This window comes from Rhinatrema bivittatum, chromosome 9 (genome assembly GCF_901001135.1).
Source record: "Rhinatrema bivittatum chromosome 9, aRhiBiv1.1, whole genome shotgun sequence".
In the NCBI taxonomy this organism is placed as follows: Eukaryota; Metazoa; Chordata; class Amphibia; order Gymnophiona; family Rhinatrematidae; genus Rhinatrema; species Rhinatrema bivittatum.
The window spans coordinates 230975777-230993375 of NC_042623.1; positions in this window are offsets into that span (position 1 = coordinate 230975777).

Consider the following 17599-nt stretch of genomic DNA (forward strand, 5'->3'; position numbering starts at 1 on the left):
TATAGTTGAGTGGGGAGCTGATTCATTAACACTGTGTCTGTAGGTTTTAACCAAGTTTCTGTGACTGCACAGATATCAGGTTTAGCGTCCACCAGATAGTCGTTTAGAATGTGAGTTTTTTTGGTGATGGATTGGGCGTTGAAAAGGGTAAGCGTGAAGAGTGAGAGTCTGAGTAGTTGTGTAACTGGAGAGGTCATGATTGGGATTAGTCTTTGTTGATGGCGGATAGGAAGAGTAGGAGCTCTGGGCCTAATTGCCCAATGGTTGTAGTTTATGGGTATAGGGAAGATGCGCATCTTAGTTAAGGTTTGAGTGTGGGCAAGAATCCTGGGTGATGGGGTAGCTGAAGGTAAATGAGCGCATCGGGGCTGGCCAAGCGGGGCCTCGGGTCCGTGCCAAAGGGGCCCAGGGGGCGGCGATGGTAATGGACCCTGAAGGCTTGGGAGAGGAGGCGTGAGCTGTTAGTGGCCTTAACTGTGGTAGAGTCGAGGGCCAGGTAGCTGGCTGGAAGGCAAAAGGGAGCTGGTGTCCAAGAATGAAGGGGGCCTTCTGGCTTGGAGGAGAGCTGATGGTCTAAGGGAATGTGGTGTTTCCGGCAGGTGGGAATTAGGGACAGTGGCTGAAAGGGGACTCTGGCTGCACTACGGAGCTGCACGAAGGGTCGCACAAAGGGGCATGCCCCTTTGTCGTGCTCCTTGGGCGTGCGATGCTAGGCGCGCGGCGCCTGGCTGGAGCTGGGCTTTAAAGTCCTGGAAGGGCTGCCAGGATTGGCAGGCTGTCTGGGTCCGGGATTGGTCGGCTCCGAATGGAGGAGGTGCGCCGAAGGGAGGAGGATCAGCCTCGGGCGGGCTGCACCAGCTGCCTCATGGCCGGCGGGGGACTCGCTTGGGGTAAGGAAAACTTCTAGGCCTTACCCCGGTGGGTCCCGGCACCGATCACGCAGGCCTGCTCTTCCCCGTGAGTTCATACATCAGAGCTAAGGGCTGCGGCACGGCTGGAGCTGGGCTTTAAAGCCCTGAAAGAGCTGCCAGGATTGGCAGGCTGTCTGGGTCCCGGATTGGTCGGATCCGAATGGAGGAGGTGCGCCGAAGGGAGGAGGATCAGCCTCAGGCAGGCTGCACCGGCTGCCTTGTGGCCAGCAGGGGACTCGCTTGGGGTAAGGAAAATTTCTAGGCCTTACCCTGATGGGTATAGAAAAACAGTTGACGCTATGGGGGCTGGGAGGTAATTTGCACACTCTCAATGTGAATTAATCAAACAGTAATCACCTTGACATGTTTCCAATAGTGGTAGAGCACAGTAGGTCATGGGTCATGGTCACGTCTTCGGAAAATTGATTAAATGAGCCATAAAATAAACACTGTTACTCAGGATTGCTGCAGTAGTATATATGTAAGAGTTGGTAGCTCCATTGAAAGAAGAATGTGTGTGTTTAAACATCAGAATGGAGAGAGAGAGAGAGAGACCCTTTATAAGGCCATCATCCATCATTGTATTCAACTATTTTAACTATTTTTATCACTATAGGAGGGCCAGCTAGTAACTCGAGGTGAGGTTTTGGTGGTGGTATAGGGTTTTGGGGCCAGTTTTACATGCAGAGTGAGATGTACAAACAGCACAGTATACCTCAGTGAAGATTTGACATCATTTGGATTGAGGAAAGTCACACAAACGGGTGGATTTTAAATGCCCTGCTCGCGTAAATCCGCCCGGATTTACGCGAGCAGGGCGCCGGCGCGCCTATTTTGCATAGGCCGCTGGCGTGTGCAGAGCCCCAGGACGCGCGTAAGTCCCAGGGTTTTTTTAAGGGGGCGTGTTGGGGGCAGGGTCGAATGACGCGGCGTTTCGGGGGCGGGATGTGGCATTTCGGGGGCAGTACCGGGGGCGTGGTGCCGGCCCGGGGGGCGTGGTCGAGGCCTCTGGACCAGCCCCTGGGTCGGATGACGCTGCCCCAGCAGTCCGCTGGCGCGCGTAGATTTACGTCTGCTTCCACGGCTTTTTTAGATAGCCTTCCTTGTTGCTTTCTCAACCCTGTATTGACAATGGACATACATTCAGCGATTTCAAATGGGCAATTATTGAACATGTACAAGCGTCTTGGAGAGGCGGGGACAGAGTCAGCATTTTAAACCATAAAGAAAATGCATGGATTCATCGCCTTAACACCTTGGAACCCTTTGGCCTTAACGATAAAATAGAGTGGATCTCTCTTATTTAACTTAAACACTCTGCTTCGATGTTTATTTTTGTCAGTGACGTAATTTTACATCATTTCCGCCAGTCACATGGCTTCACAAAGGAATTCCCTTTAAAAATGGCGCTTCATTCAGCGTTCTCGTGCCAGTTAAAGGTACAGCGCCTTCACTTTACTGAGAACTGCCAATACGTTTGCACAGTGTTACGAGCGCGACCTCGATCGGCTGTCACGCTCTGAGGCACGTAGGCACGGTCGTCGCTAAACAGGGTTGTGAGCCCTTGGGCCACGGCATGGCCCAGGGAGGAGCCCCAAGCCAAACCGTGGGAGGTGAACTGGTGCGAGCATGGGTACATGGCAAGACATGATAGGCGCAAGGACTTAGGATATGAGGTCTGACCCTCAACCGGATCTGCACACCCCGGACAACCAACAATGCAATGTTGATTGATGAACAGTCCTCCGACTGTTCCAAGCCCTTTCGGACCTGCTGCTGGGTACGGCGGCAGACCGGAACGAGGACGATGGCAGACGGAGTCCTTGGAACATAGAAGACTTGAGACTATGACCGATGCAAAGACATCACAGACGAGGGACTGATGCGACGGCATCACGGACCAGGGTCGATGCGGCGGCATCACAGACGAGGGCATCACTAGCAAGAACTTGATGCAGCGGCATCCCAAACAAGACGAGGAGCTGGGAGGGTAGACATTGGCACTGTCTCTCAGGGCACCATACACAACCCACCTTCACGGGCAGACCCAATGGGGTGGTCGCGGACCACTCTGTACCACTGCGCGCCCTACACAGCCCAAGGAGGCTGGTCACGGATCACGCTGGGAGCGGGACAAGCGCAGGGAAGAATCCAGCCGAGGCAGAACTTCGACGACGGAGCCAGATGTCATCCGGAGCTCCACAAAGGCTGGCAGGAGAAGACAGCTCAGGAGCACAGGACACCAGTCCACTGCCGGCATCTCCCATGACGAAGCTGCGTCACCTGGAGATCCACGGCCGGCAGAACAGAAGGCTCCGGAGCAAGAACGAATACCAAGGAGGGCTGGAACACCAGGAAGGCTGAGACGTGAGGAAGCCTGGACGAAGGACCTCTGGAACACGGAGACATGGAACATCGGGTACCGGGAACTTGAAGACATCTGAAGACAAGAACAGGAAATGTCAGGAACCCGAAGACGCTGAAGACCAGGACAATGAACATCTGGAACATGGAAACAGCTGAAGACACGGACATCTGGACTCGAGCAACACCAGGACTGGAAACAAGAAACATGAAGACATTGAACACGAAGCCATCAAAGCAAGGAGACCACGGAGGGCCTGGACCGGTCTAAAGACACAGGCAACTGTGGATCCCGATCCGAAGGCCATGAGAGACTGACGAAGAATCCCTTTTATAGGGCAGAAGCAGGATGTCATCATGAGGTGGAGCCAGCAACACTTCCTGTGGCTGGCCCTTTAAATACTGTGAAGAGGTGCACGCTGGTGCCTAAGGGAAACATGGAGCAGAAGCAGGACCACGGACAACGGCACCCAGCCGCGATGGAGAAAGAGGGAGCAGGCAGGCCACAGGATGGCCTCCTGCCGTCTGGGAAGGACCCCGAGGATTGCGTCAGCGGTCCGAGCCGCGAAGACAGGCTGGCAGTGGCTCCCTGCCATGGAGGCAGGCTTCAGGGCGGCCTCCAGGCCACGAGGAGGAGGTAGGAAAGCAGGGCCTCCAGGCCGCCGTTCACGGCGGTGGGGTAGGCCACGACAGATGGAGCTGGCGGTAGGGATGTGAATCGTTTTAGGACGATTAAAATTATCGTCCGATAATTTTAATATCGTCTTAAACCGTTATGGAACACAATACAATAGAGATTCTAACGATTTATCGTTATAAATCGTTAGAATCGTGAGCCGGCACACTAAAACCCCCTAAAACCCACCCCCGACCCTTTAAATTAAATCCCCCACCCTCCCGAACCCCCCCCAAATAACTTAAATAACCTGCGGGTCCAGCGGCGGTCCGGAACGGCAGCGGTCCGGAACGGGCTCCTGCTCCTGAATCTTGTTGTCTTCAGCCGGCGCCATTTTCCAAAATGGCGCCGAAAAATGGCGGCGGCCATAGACGAACACGATTGGATGGCAGGAGGTCCTTCCGGACCCCCGCTGGACTTTTGGCAAGTCTCGTGGGGGTCAGGAGGCCCCCCACAAGCTAGCCAAAAGTTCCTGGAGGTCCAGCGGGGGTCAGGGAGCGATTTCCCGCCGCGAATCGTTTTCGTACGGAAAATGGCGCCGGCCATACGCGTATGGCCGGCGCCATTTTCTGTATGGAAAATGGCGCCGGCAGGAGATCGACTGCAGGAGGTCGTTCAGCGAGGGTAACGGCGCCTCGCTGAACAACCTCCTGCAGTCGATCTCCTGCCGGCGCCATTTTCCGTACGAAAACGATTCGCGGCGGGAAATCGCTCCCTGACCCCCGCTGGACCTCCAGGAACTTTTGGCCAGCTTGTGGGGGGCCTCCTGACCCCCACGAGACTTGCCAAAAGTCCAGCGGGGGTCCGGAAGGACCTCCTGCCGTCCAATCGTGTTCGTCTATGGCCGCCGCCATTTTTCGGCGCCATTTTGGAAAATGGCGCCGGCTGAAGACAACAAGATTCAGGAGCAGGAGCCCGTTCCGGACCGCTGCCGTTCCGGACCGCCGCTGGACCCGCAGGTTATTTAAGTCATTTGGGGGGGGTTCGGGAGGGTGGGGGATTTAATTTAAAGGGTCGGGGGTGGGTTTTAGGGGGTTTTAATGTGCCGGTTTTGCGATTTTTCGATTTTTCACGATTTTTCACGATATTTTACCCCCCCAAACGGCAACAATACGATTCCCTCCCCCTCCCAGCCGAAATCGATCGTTAAGACGATCGAGGACACGATTCACATCCCTAGCTGGCGGCGGCCCTGCCACGCGGGACCCGACGTGGGCATCGGCGTCTGCGACTGCTCGGCGGGGGCGGCCCTGCCGAGCGGGGCAGAAGCTGCTGCGGCTTCCAGGCCAGAAAGGATTGCATTGGCGGCGTCCAGCCGCGTTGAAGGAGCCAGCAGGTAGGGAATCTGTCCGCGGAACCGGGCAGATTCACAGCACATAGTGAGTAATGCAATTTTTCACAGTGAGTACTCTTATTAATCAATAGAATCACAGCCATATTTGTACGGTCAGACTAACAACTTTGGCATATATCTATTTTTATACAGCATTCTGTAGCGATAATCTCTCAGCATCTCACAGATCACCCGTGAAGCCGCGCAGCCTGCATAGACAGCTTTTCCCCTGCTGCCGTGTAGAGCTGAAAACCGCTGCCATCGGAACCGTACATTGTCTCTAGCAAGAGTGATTACTTTGTTCATTACTGATTCTACTGTGAAGCAAATTAGATCGCAGTGTTACTTCACCGCTTACAGCCAGCCGTGCCAAAATCTTTGTCATTGAACAGTTCGCTGATTTGACAATTTACAAGTATGTATTGTTTTCCAGACTCAGTATCCGGAGTTTAAGTATTTTTACAATAAACTAAGGAGATTTTTATTTTTTCATGCAGATTAATAGTGCTTCACAGTCCATTGCTGCCAATGTCAAGCCCTTGAAGAAGGAGCCTTTTCGCTCCGAAGGCTTTATCGAACTGGCCGGCTTCACAGAATTGGCTACCCTTAACCTAGCAACACAAGATAAGTGTTACCACAAAAAATTCTTTTTTGGAAGTGGACTTTAACAAAATTTATTTACAAAATTCATTTGCACAAGTATAAGCACAAACAAACAGATCGAGTTGCCTAATGATTTATGAAGACCAATAATTTTTGGGCTCACAGACACGATAGCTATTGTATTAATGGTATCGTATGAAGGTTTACTTGATCTCTCAAAGAATTTCCTTATATAGCAGGTTTTGTATTTATTATGATTTTTGTTTCATGCTATATCATTTAAAAATAAAAAATAAATGTCCTTTCGTGGATTGCAAACTGGCTAAAAGACAGGAAACAGAGAGTAGGATTAAATGGGCAATTTTCTCAGAGGAAGGGAGTGGACAGTGGAGTGCCTCAGGGATCTGTATTGGGACCCTTACTGTTCAATATATTTATAAATGATCTGGAAAGAAATACGACGAGTGAGATAATCAAATTTGCAGATGACACAAAATTGTTCAGAGTAGTTAAATCACAAGCAGATTGTGATAAATTGCAGGAAGACCTTGTGAGACTGGAAAATTGGGCATCCAAATGGCAGATGAAATTTAATGTGGATAAGTGCAAGGTGATGCATATAGGGAAAAATAACCAATGCTATAATTACACGATGTTGGGTTCCATATTAGGTGCTACAACCCAAGAAAGAGATCTAGGTGTCATAGTGGATAACACATTGAAATCGTCGGTTCAGTGTGCTGCGGCAGTCAAAAAAGCAAACAGAATGTTGGGAATTATTAGAAAAGGAATGATGAATAAAACGGAAAATGTCATAATGCCTCTGTATCGCTCCATGGTGAGACCGCACCTTGAATACTGTGTACAATTCTGGTCGCCGCATCTCAAAAAAGATATAATTGCGATGGAGAAGGTACAGAGAAGGGCTACCAAAATGATAAGGGGAATGGAACAACTCCCCTATGAGGAAAGACTAAAGAGGTTAGGACTTTTCAGCTTGGAGAAGAGACGACTGAGGGGGGATATGATAGATGTGTTTAAAATCATGAGAGGTCTAGAACGGGTAGATGTGAATCGGTTATTTACTCTTTCGGATAGTAGAAAGACTAGGGGACACTCCATGAAGTTAGCATGGGGCACATTTAAAACTAATCGGAGAAAGTTCTTTTTTACTCAACGCACAATTAAACTCTGGAATTTGTTGCCAGAGAATGTGGTTCGTGCAGTTAGTATAGCTGTGTTTAAAAAAGGATTGGATAAGTTCTTGGAGGAGAAGTCCATTACCTGCTATTAAGTTCACTTAGAGAATAGCCACTGCCATTAGCAATGGTTACATGGAATAGACTTAGTTTTTGGGTACTTGCCAGGTTCTTATGGCCTGGATTGGCCACTGTTGGAAACAGGATGCTGGGCTTGATGGACCCTTGGTCTGACCCAGTATGGCATTTTCTTATGTTCTTATGTTCTTATGTTAAATATTAATGGTATCGTATGAAGGTTTACTTGATCTCTCAAAGAATTTCCTTATATAGCAGGTTTTGTATTTATTATGATTTTTGTTTCATGCTATATCATTTGGGTATTATATTAAGTAGTAGAAACAATATCCAAGCATCTGATCTGCAAGGAAGATGGGGCAAAGAAGAAGCACTATGGGCCGACCTAAAAAAAGATGATGGGGCATATGTTTTTATTGGAGTGGTTTACAGGCCTCCAAATGGAAGAGCTTGACAGAGATCTGGTTGAAGATATCCAAAAGATGGGAAAGAAGGGAGAAGTGGTGATTGTTGGAGATTTTAATCTGCCGGATGTAAACTGGAGAATCCCTTCTGCAGAATCTAACAGTAGTAGAGAGATAGTGGATGCCCTGCAAGGGGCTCTGATCAAACAAATGGTAATGGAGCCTACGAGGGAGGGAGCTATACTCTATTTAGTGCTCACTAATGGAGATAATGTCTCTAATGTCCAGGTGGGTGCCCACCTCAGCACCAGTGATCATCAAACGGTATGGTTTCATATCACAAATAGGATACGGAGAAGTAGCACAAATAACAGAGTTTTGCAGTTCAAAAACACTGACTTTGATGAAATGGGGAAGTACCTGGAGGAAGAACTAGAAGGCTGGGAGAACAAGAAAGATGTGGAACAACAGTGGACCAAACTAAAAGGAACAATTACCAAGGCAACTAATCTATATGTTAGAAAAGTAAAGAAAAGCAAGAGAAAAATGAAACCTATCTGATTCTCAAAGGAGGTGGCTGACAAAATAAAAGCTAAAAGAACAGCATTCAAGAAATATAAAGGATCGCAAAGGGAGGAGCACAAGGAAGAATATCTGGTGGAACTGAGGGAGAGAAAGCGAAAAGTCAAGCGGAAGAAAGGATTGCCAAAGAGGTAAAGCGAGGTGACAAAACATTTTTCAGATACATCAGTCCAAAGAAACAAACCGGAAACCGATCCAATATTGCAAGTAGCGACCAGAGAGGATCGGTACACACCAAGTGAACTTTATTGAGAAAAAATGCCCGACTCAGGCTTCATTTTGTTCAATTCTGAGCTGCTTCAGGGGCTTTGTTGCTATTGTGCAACCTTCACAGGCAGGTGAATAAGTACTGTAGGCATGTCTCCTTTTCAAAGCCTTTGAAATGGCGACAAATCCTGCCTGTTAGAAATCACATTTTCAGCGCGCCTCCGCGGTTGCTGTTAGCAGACTTGACTTGCCGAGGCAGCACATACTCAATCAGCAGTTACTGCGGAGGCATGTTTCAAATGTGTTCTCAATAGCTTTTTGGCACAAACCAACAAAGATTTAAATGGCCTCGGCAAGTCCAATCTGCTAACAGCAACTGCGGAGGCGTGCTGAAAATGTGATTTCTAACAGGCAGGATTTGTCGCGGTTTGAAAGGCTTTGAAAAGGAGACATGCCTACAGTACTTATTCGCCTGCCTGTGAAGGTTGCACAATAGCAACAAAGCCCCTGAAGCAGCTCAGAATTAAGTGAAACTCGGCCTGAATCGGGCATTTTTTCTCAATAAAGTTCAATTGGTGTGTACCGATCCTCTCTGTTTGGTCAGATACATCAGTGAAAGGAGAAAAGTCCGAAGTGGTATACTGAAATTGAAAGGTGAAAAGGATCAATGGGTGGAGACAGATGAAGAAATGGCAGAAATATTAAAAGAATACTTCAGTTCTGTATTCACTAAAGACGACCCCGGAGAAGGACCGATGCTAGTTAACAAGAAACTGGAGGGGAGTGGAATGGATGAAACTCCATTTATGGAAGAGAATGTATGGGAAGAGCTAGGAAAACTGAAGGTGGACAAAGCCATGGGATCTGATGAGGTTCATCCCAGGATACTGAGGGAGCTCAGAGATGTGCTGGCAGCTCCGCTGTGTGACCTGTTCAATAGATCCCTGGAAACGGGAGTGGTGCCGAGTGATTGGAGAAGAGCGACGGTGGTACCACTTCACAAGAGTGAGAGCAAAGAGGAGGCTGGAAACTACAGGCTGGTTAGCCTCACCTCGGTGGTGGGAAAAGTATTGGAGTCGCTGCTGAAGGAAAGAATAATGAACTATCTACAAGCAGCAGAATTGATGGACCAGAGGCAGCATGGTTTCATCAAGGGAAGGTCCAGTCAGACAAATTTGATTGACTTTTTTGATTGGATGACTAAGGAATTGGATCGAGGATGAGTGCTCGATGTCATCTATTTGGATTTTAGCAAAGCTTTTGATACGGTCCCGCACAGGAGGCTTGTGAATAAAACAAGAAGCTTGGGTGTGAGTGCCAAGGTAGTGGCCTGGATAGCAAACTGGTTGAAGGACAGAAGACAATGTGTGATGGTAAATGGAACTTACTCTAAAGAGAGAGCGGCGATGAGCAGAGTGCCGCAAGGGTCGGTGTTGGGACAGGTCCTGTTCAATATCTCAGTGTTGGGACAGGTCCTGTTCAATATCGCGGATGGGATAGACGGTAAGGTTTGTCTATTTGTGGATGATACTAAGATCTGCAACAGAGTGGACACGCCGGAAGGAATGGAGAGAATGAGACAGGATTTAAGGAAGCTCGAAGACTGGTCAAAGTTATGGCAGCTGAGATTCAATGCCAAGAAGTGTAGAATCATGCATATGGGCTGTGGAAATCCAAAAGAACTGTATTCAATGGGGGGTGAAGGGCTGATGTGCACAGAGCAGGAAAGAGACCTTGGGGTGATAGTGTCTAACGATCTGAAGTCGGCGAAACAGTGTGACAAGGTGATAGCTAAAGCCAGTAGAATGCTGGGCTGCATAGAGAAAGGAATATCGAGTAAGAAAAGGGAAGTAATTATCCCCTTGTACAGGTCCTTGATGAAGCCTCACCTGGAGTACTGTGCTCAGTTCTGGAGACTGTATCTCCGAAGGGACAGAGACAGGATGGTGGCGGTCCAGAGAAGTGTGACCAAAAAGGTGGATGGTCTTCATTGAATGACTTATGAGGAGAGATTGAAGAATCTAAATATGGATACCCTGGAGGAATGGAGGAGCAGGGGTGATATGGTACAGACGTTCAGATACTTGAAATGTTTAAATGATCCAAAGTCAATGATAAACCTTTTCCGTTGGAAAAAAATCAGCAGAACCAGGGATCACGATTTAAAACTCCAGGGAGGAAGACTCAGAACCAATGTCAGGAAGTATTTCTTCACGGAGAGGGTTGTGGATGCCTGGAACATCCTTCCAGAGGAAGTGGTGAAGACTAAAACTGTGAATGATTTCAAAGGGGCATGTGATAAACACTGTGTACCCATAAAGGGGAGAGGATGGGAATGAAGAGAAGAGTCATGGGGGTGGCTTGCTGGAATGGTGGCTACTACCTGGTGATTAATACCCTTATTCAATAAACGTTCACACGGTTAATTCAACTCCAACATTGCTCTATTCTTCAACGGCAAGAGGAAATATGGAAAAGAGGATTTGCATTCAGGCAACAACCAACAAGGTAGCACAGTCTGGGTAAAAAAATAAGCATGGGAGTAGTTTGCTTGTTGTGGCAGTTACTACCCCAAACAAATTAAGCCTGCACTTTCAATTGATATCCAGCATAGATCTCTGCTTCAATGGCAGGGTGGAATCAAGACAACACAGTCTGGGTAAACAAATAAGTATGGGAGTAGCTTGCTTGTTGCGGCGGTTACTACCCCAAACCAATTAAGTCTGTTGGAAAGCATATCCAGTGAGCTCACTGCTTCAACAGTAGGGGGAATGAAGAAAAGAGGATTTGTATTCAGACAACAACCAGCAAGGACTGAACTGCATAGTCTGGTTAAACAAATAAGCACGGGAGTAGCTTGCTTATTGCGGCGGTTACTACCTCTAACAAATTAAGCCTGATACTTCACTTTGAATGCATATCTAGTGCAGCTCACTGCTTCAACGGCAGGGGGGAATGAAGAAATAGGATTTACATCCAGACATCTAACAAGGCATTGATCTGAGCAGTATGAGTATACAAACATCGGGGTAACTTGCTCGATACGATGGTTACTACCCTTAAACATTAAGCCTTATACTTCACTTTGATGCAGCTCTAACACTGCTCTCTGCATCAATGGCGGGGGTGGAAGGAAATTAGAATAAAAAAGTTACCAATAAGGGCCCTTAACTCAGCAGTCGGAGTAACAGATAAGTATGAGAAAATAAGTGTAAAAGCTTGCTGGGTAGACTGGATGGGCCTATTGGTCTTCTTCTGCCGTCATTTCTATGTTTCTATATGTTTCATTTCATTTCTATGTTTCTAAAGTTTACCCATGCAAGAGTCACATTTAAAGGGCCACTGTCACTTTTTCGTGCTTGGGATCATTGAACTTATCATTTAAGAACTATTTTGACCTCAGTGAATGCCCTCAGTAGAATATGTAACCTGCTTACCATCTCTTAACCTTTTCTAAGCTGCGTGTTACTTAGTCATATCTTTATTTCCTTCATACTCACGCTCCACACACTTTCTATATGTATGCAAACCCTTTTACACATAGATACCTACTCAAACTCACAGCACACATCTGTGAGACTATAGATTCCCAGGAGTGTAGGGGATATTGAGATACATGCAGTATTTTAATATCGCAATGCTGCGGCACACCAGTATATACTATATATTGGATTCCTTTATTGCAGGGTAACACGAGTTGTATGAAAAGTGCCCAACTCTGGCCGAGTTTCGCCCTCTTACATTGGGGCTACATCAGGGGCTACAACATATAAATAACACACATGGATAAATAATAAAAATCATAAAAACATAATTAAAAGACACAAATATAATGGTAACATAAAAATGTGGTGTGACATACAGAATATGAAAAGTATTGTGTACTCAGTACAACAAACATATGGTCTTTACCTCAACTCAAATCGTGTATGGATCATGGATTCAAAGTCTTGAAAAAGACTGTACATTAATGGTCTGTAATATAAAATGAAAAATTAAATACCTAAAAACAGAATAACTAAAAAAATCGAAACTTATTATGCTGGCATGTTAAATATTTGTGAAAATAAAAGAATAATTGATGAATAATATGACAAAACCGTCACTCTAATTGAAACATTTAAAAACAAAAGAGTCTGCTGAATTGATTACTCACTATTGGATTGGCTTGAGAATACTTGTATCAGCGGTATCACTGTTTTTGCATATGCTGAAGTAGTGAATGTGCCAGTATCTTTTAGAAAAAATATATTGAACAAAGTGTAAAAATGTGACTCTGCTATATGATTTAAAATTTTCATACACTCGTGTTACCCTGCAATAAAGGAATCCATTTTTTGGACATTTGGCTGCTAATCCTGTTTTGTTTGCCCTCACGGCTTTATTAGACAGCCTTCCTTGCTGTTTCTTCAGTCCTATACTATATATTGTACAGCGTGTTATAGACCATGCATATTATATTGTCCACCACATACAACATATCCTTTTCAGAACACTATATTTTATACCCCCATACAGCATTTTGTATATCACACAGGGCATACTGTTTACTATATATAGCATTTTGTATATTACACAGTATACCATATATGGCCTTATGCCATATGCAGTGCATATCATATATAGTATATCTAAATACCACTTCCAGCATTCTTTGTACCTTATATAGCACTCTACCATAGGACAATTTGCAAATGCTATTGTAAATCCAATTATAGTTGGATAATCAGATGCATGGGATGGTACTGAATAAAAATGGACTTCTCCATGCAAACAGTTAACAACCCTACTAATGCTAAAACTGAGGCACCTCAGAAGCTTTCCTGATGGCCAACTTCATGCTCCAACCAATAAGTCTTTCATCCCTTGAAAGTACATGTAAAACTACAGCCATACTCACTTTCTCTGTTGCCATCTGGAAAAATCTATGTTAATCCATTCCAGTGTAACTAACTGGAAGCCAACGATCCCGACTGTCTTAAATCAAAACAAAATTTCAGGGGAGGAGCAAATGGCAGGGCCCCTAATAAAGATCTGGTATCTGAGCTGCCTTCTGGCCTCCAAGTCAACATACTGAGGAGTAAAGGGAAGTAAAGGACCTGAACTGGTGATATCCTGGGAGGCTGGTGCAATCAACAGCTTTGTCTTGCAGACATCATGGCGTGGCGCAGTTGAGAGTGCAGGCTTGCCGCAGCAGGAGGAGCTGGCAGAGCAAGAGGCCCCTTCAACCAGTTCTCGCTGAGCCCAGAGAGGAGGCAATCCCCACCCCTCACTCTCGCTGAACAGCGAGGGGTTGCTTGTGGCTCCATTGGCTTTGATGTCAAATGGCCAACTCCAGTCAACCCAGTGTGCTTTGGCAATCAAAAAAGCAAACAGAATGTTAGGAATTATTAAGAAGGGAATGGCAAATAAAATGATGGATGTCATAATGCCTCTGTATTGCTCCATAGTGAGACTGCATCTTGAATACTGTGTGCAGTTCTGGTCATCGCATCCCAAAAAGGATATAGCTGCACTAGAGGAAGTGCAGAGAAGGGCGACCAAAATAATAAGTGGCATGGAACGGCTGCCTTATGAGGAAAGGCTAAGGAAGTTAGGGCTGTTCAGTTTGGAGAAGAGACGACTGAGCAGGGATATGATAGAAGTCTAGAAAATCATGAAAGGACTTGAACAGGTTAATGTAAATCGGTTATTTACTCTCTCAGACAATAGAAGGACCAGGGGGCACTCCATGAAGTTAGCAAGTAGCTCATTTAAAACAAATTAAAGAAAATTCTTTTTCACTCACCAGTTAGTGTAACTGGGTTTAAAAAAGGTTTGGATAAGTTCCTAGAGGATAAATCCATAAGCTGCCTTGATGGTAATTAATAAGCAATAGCAGCATGTGATCTATTTAATGTTTGGGTACTTGCCAAGTACTTGTGACTTTGATTGGCCACTGATGGAAGCAGGATACTGGGCTTGATGGACCCTTGGTCTGATCCAGTATGGCATATCTTATGTTCTTATGAAATCAGATGCTGACAGCCTGTGGTGCAGGTGCCACAAGCCACTGTTTAAGTGGCTATGGCTCTGGAGCAGGCAATGGCTGCATCTGTACTTCTTCAGGGGAACAAATGGAGGAAGGGTCCTGAAATTGCTGAAGCCTTGCTGGAGTGGGTAAGACTGGATTTGGATTTGCAGGATCCCTTGGAGGGGTTATTAAGATCACAAGAACTGACCTCTGTTGATGTCATGGTTTTGCCTGCTATGCAGCCTTCCCGTGCCATGGTTTTACCTGCTGCGCAGCCTTCCTTCCACCAGGGGTCTTTAGCGAGTCCTGCTCCCAGCAGCACAAGTCACCACTTTCCTAACCACCTGATGCCTCAGCTCCAGCCCTACATAACCCAGCCTGTCCAATCCCTCAGTGTCTCTTCATTGAGTCACCTCAGCTCCTTGACTTGGCTCCTAACTAAAGAGCCTGCCCAGGCCTCCTGCCTTGCCTTGTAGACTATCCAGGCCTTCTATCTTGCCTTGTAGCCTACCCATGCCTCCTGCCTTGCCATGGCCTAGCCAGGCCTTCTGCTTTACTTTGTGGCCTATTGTTATGGTTTTGAGGTGTTTGAGTGGATTCTTGGGTACTGTGGAGTACATGGGGAGGAGCCCCCTGAGGAACCACAGTACTAGGCTAGACTCGAGACGCACAAACACAGAGATTCGTCTTTTATTATATAGCTGAGGTATACCACCAGAGGTGGCAGTAGTGAGGTGATCCAGAGGTAGCAGTCCAGGGACCCTCGGCAGAGGGGACCCGTCTCACAGAGATAGTATAGGGAGATCCGGATGCAGGTTCCTGGTGCAGCAGAGCTGTAGATGAGACAGACTGAGAATGTTAGATTACTCACTAAGTTGGTAGCTGTATAGGTGGAGAACCCAGCAGGCAGAAGTACATGAGTACAGGCACCGAGCCAGGGAGAGCAGGCCCTCGAGGAGCGAGTACCCGATCCCAGAAAGGCACCTGAAAGAAAGCAAAGGGCCCCCGGGAAGCGGGTACCCAGGTTAGAGAAATACTCCGAAGGGCAGAGAGAGCTTCCAGCGGCAGCAAGGAAAAAGCAGAGTAGCTCAGACCGGAGGCTTTCCATCCAATCATGATCCTTGTTAACTTGATGAGCTAGCAAATAAGGGCATGCTAAATACCCGGATGGCATGACATCACTCTAGGGGGACGCCCCCGAGGTTCCCGCCATGACTTGGATAAAGATGTGGGTGGCGTGCGCACGCGCACCCTAGGAGGCTCTTAGGAGAAACATGGTGTGAGGCTTTGCCATTGCCGTTCCAGGGAAGCCGGAGATAGCGGCAAGCAGACGTGGTGGTAGCCATCTTCCCAAGGCTAGCGAGGAGAGCAGAGAGAAAGGTGAGGCACAAAGGTCGAAGCCGTCTGAGACTGATGGACGCAACACCTATCTAGGCCTTCTGCCTTGCCTTGTGGCCTACCAGGCCTTCTGCCATGCTCTGTGGCCTATTTTTGCTCTGTAGTTTCCAGGCTTTCTTACCTTGCTTGGTGGCATCCTGGGCCTCTCTGTCCTGCCTTGCAGCCGCCGAGCCAACCAGTTATCTTCCCCAGTCCTGTGTCTTGTTGGGCTTTCTTGTTCCCTGTTGCCTGTCCAGTCCTGTCCTTGTCTAGTCCAGTCCAGTCCTTGTCCAGACCTGTGCTTGTCTAGTCTAGTCCTTCTTAAGTCCAGTCCTTGTCCAGTCCTGTCCTTGTCTTGCCCTATCCAGTACACTCCCTTCCCTTGTGTTATGTTTATGTGGACCCAATGATAGAACGACAGCCATACCTGAGCCCAAGCCAAGGTTGGATCCCAGCGAGAAGGGGAAGGATGCAGATCCAGCCAGAGTGGAGTCAGAGCCGGTGTCTCCAACGAATCCCAGTACAAGTAGAGAAAGACCGGAGGTAGCAGAATCCAAGACAATCCAGGTCATAGGCAGGCAGCAAGCAAGAGAAATCCAAAATCCAGTCCAGGTCACAAGCAGGCAGCAAGAAAGAGAAATCCAGTCCGGGTCGAAGGCAGGCAGCAGGCAAGAGGGGAAGGCAAGACAAAGGCAAAACTAGCAGAGAGGCAGCACCTGCACAAGCAAGCCTGTAGCCGAGGCAAAGTTTGTGCCGGAAAGCCAGGTAGATATAAGCACAGTTTTCTGCGCTACCGAGGGACTGTCGGAAGGCATGCCAACGTGCCGAGGGGGGCAGAGCCAAGGTGCCGTGTGGTTGGCCAGTGTCGCAGGACTGTAACGTCACTGCTGCTTCAGGGTTTTGAAGGGTAAGCCCAAATCGCATTGGTAACACCTTGTATGTTTTCCCAGGTCTTGCTCTTGCCTCTGGTCCTGGCCTTGCTCTCAGCTCCAGCCTTTTCTCCAGCCCAGTCTGTACCTGGACCCAGCTCCTAGCCTGTGCTTGACTCCAGCTATGATGTTCAGCAGGAAAGTCCTACTGGCCCCCAAAGTCAAGGGCTCAAACTTTGGGGGAAGGGACTGGTTAGGCAGAAGAACAGCTCCAGTCCTATACCACTTCTGCGGGGGTACTCCCGACTCCAGTAACAGTTGGTAAGCCAGATCCTGTCAAGTTTATTGCTTTCTCCACTTCAGTAACCTTCAACTCAATTTCACACCAAAAGATTTGGTCCTTGGGGCTAGGATGAAAGTTTTGCTGATTGGTTGTGTTAAACCGTGTGTTTTTTTGAATGATATGGTTTTGAGATTGAAAATTCAAGATTTTAAAGTCTTTTTTACATGATAATCATTTGCAGAGATGTGACAAGAAGATGATGTCCCTTCAGTCTACTGATGTTATTTTAATGACGGATAATTTGAGTTTGCGTCATAAAGTAGAAATGTTAGAAAAAAAATGCTAGTCGAAAAAAGCAGTCTTTGATTTGTTAATCTCCCTAAATCTTCTTTCATTTCGCCTAAAGATATACTAAATAAATATTCAGCTGAGGCTTTTAAATTTTCTGTGGATGCACTGCCTTGTACTGTTAGAATACAGTATGTGCGAGTATCCATTCATGATGTGTCTGGGGCTAGTGGAGTAAGGGGTGCCCCGAAACAAGCAGGGGGTGTTATTCTGACGGAGGAGAAGATAGTGATTCTTTCTTGCATGTTGGAGCCTGACAGGAACTGGATCTTGAAAACTTTTTTTTCCCATTATAAAGATGCTTTATTTTCCCATGAGCATTCCTTGCCATGCGCACCGGGGTTGTGGCTTG